Source organism: Heteronotia binoei, chromosome 15, assembly GCF_032191835.1.
Source record: "Heteronotia binoei isolate CCM8104 ecotype False Entrance Well chromosome 15, APGP_CSIRO_Hbin_v1, whole genome shotgun sequence".
Classification (NCBI taxonomy): domain Eukaryota; kingdom Metazoa; phylum Chordata; class Lepidosauria; order Squamata; family Gekkonidae; genus Heteronotia; species Heteronotia binoei.
Window position 1 is genome coordinate 64,494,640 of NC_083237.1, and position 2,104 is coordinate 64,496,743.

At 51.2% G+C, this 2,104-nt stretch overlaps 1 non-coding gene across 1 annotated transcript; it reads right to left on the reverse strand.

Moving 5' to 3' along the window:
- Window positions 1–431: 431 nt before the first annotated feature.
- TRNAP-GGG (transfer RNA proline (anticodon GGG)) lies at window positions 432–503 on the reverse strand. Its single transcript has one exon. It is a non-coding gene; the product is annotated as a tRNA-Pro (tRNA).
- Window positions 504–2,104: the final 1,601 nt, after the last annotated feature.

Consider the following 2,104-nt stretch of genomic DNA (forward strand, 5'->3'; position numbering starts at 1 on the left):
GAAAAGGAGTGCTTTGTAGAAGGGCCTCTGTGGCCAGAGGGAATAAAATAGTGAAGGGTAGGGGGAAAGGTGGATATAGGAAATATAGGAAATCAGAAATAGCATGTTTGACACCATCAGTGTTTCCTCTAAGCTGAGTTAGTGCGAGCTAGTTCACAGTATTTTAGCCTACGGCTCACACATATTTGTCCTAGCAGAGGAAAAATGGCCCCAGAGCAAACTAACTGATGCAGTAGCTCACAACGTTAATGCCAGTAGCTCACAAAGTAGAATTCAGCTTACATATGAACATCATATATGAACATATGAAGCTGCCTTATACTGAATCAGACCTTTGGTCCATCAAAGTCAGTATCGTCTTCTCAGATTGGCAGCGGCTCTCCAGGGTCTCAAGCTGAGGTTTCTCACACCTATTTGCCTGGACCCTTTTTTGGAGATGCCAGGGATTGAACCTGGGACCTTCTGCTTCCCAAGCAGATGCTCTACCACTGAGCCACAGCCCCATTCATGGCTCTCCAGGGTCTCAAGCTGAGGTTTTTCACACCTATTTGCCTGGACCCTTTTTGGGAGATGCCGGGGATTGAACCTGGGACCTTCTGCTTCCCAAGCAGATGCTCTACCACTGAGCCACCGTCCCTCCCCTTAACTTAGAGGGAGTGTTCCCCACCATCCACCGCTGGTGGCCAGGATGGACCAGGCAACCCTAATCCAGACTGATGTGGCCCCAGCACAATCCTGAGTCCCACACAGGATTTAGGCAAACTGGCAGAAAAATGAGCCTGGCCTCTTTTGGCAGGCTCACGGCGCTGCAGCATAGGGCAGATCTTCCAGAAAGCATCTGCTGAGATGCCGTACAAGGCACACATTCCACGTGCACGACAAGGGAGCTGCGTCTTGTCCTCACTTAAGAGAACATCTTTGGCAAAACTCAGCCAGCGGGCCGCACTTCACCTGTGAATGCAGAACTGAGCCCCGATGCACAAAGGCCTAGCATTCGCAGCAAGGATGGTGGGCAATCTTAGCAAGGCGGTCATGTCAGAGAGACACAGAAAAGAGGATCGCATGCCAAACCAGAGAGATGCCTTCCCATCAACACCACCGCACAATGCCTGTTCCTTCTGGAAGACCTCCAAGAACCTTACAGTCTGCCTCTGAGCTGGTGACATCCCGCAATTTATGAATCGTGTTAGGCAGTGCGATCACCATAGGGCTGCCTTGGGCCACAGCGGGGTCAAGTGATACTATTTCAGTTCACACAAAATGTGCAAAGAGGGCAGAATCCAGAACAAGTAGATGCACGCAACCACGGGGAATCGATCAAGGCATCTCCCTCAACCCTGTGGGATGTGGAAGGCAATAAACCAAATGGGTAAGTGGAATGGGACTTTGGGTACGATCACACTCGGAATTTGCCCCAGAGGTCTCTCAGCTTTGAAAACACTCCAGGAAGAGACACTCTGGGGCAATCACGCTGCATCTGAAATAGGCGCAGGCCACGCACGCACTTACAGGAGCATTCACACTATTCCTACGTGTGCAGGCCTGTGCATGGCACACCCCGGTCATTCAAATGGCTGGGAAAGCACCACACATGCGCTGCAGTGGTTTGCTACTAGGAAGTATCCAGTAGCCATTTGTTCAGGTCACAGCCCATCCTACAACGTGATAAGGATGGACGGGATTGGGGGGGCGGGGTGCAGATGTGCATGTGTGAACATATGAACATATGAAGCTGCCTTATACTGAATCAGACCTTTGGTCCATCCAAGTCAGTCTTGTCTTCTCAGACTGGCAGCGGCTCTCCAGGGTCTCCAGCTCAGGTTTTTCACACCCCTTTGCTGCATGGACCCTTTTTAGTGGGAGATGCCGGGGATTGAACCTGGGACCTTCTGCTTACCAAGCAGATGCTCCACCACTGAGCCACAGCCCCATTCATGGCTCTCCAGGGTCTCAAGCTGAGGTTTTTCACGCCTATTTGCCTGGACCCTTTTTTGGACATGCCAGGGATTGAACCTGGGACCTTCTGCTTCCCAAGCAGATGCTCTGCCACTGAGCCACCGTCCCTCCCCAAATATATGAACATATGAAGCTGCCTTCTACTGAA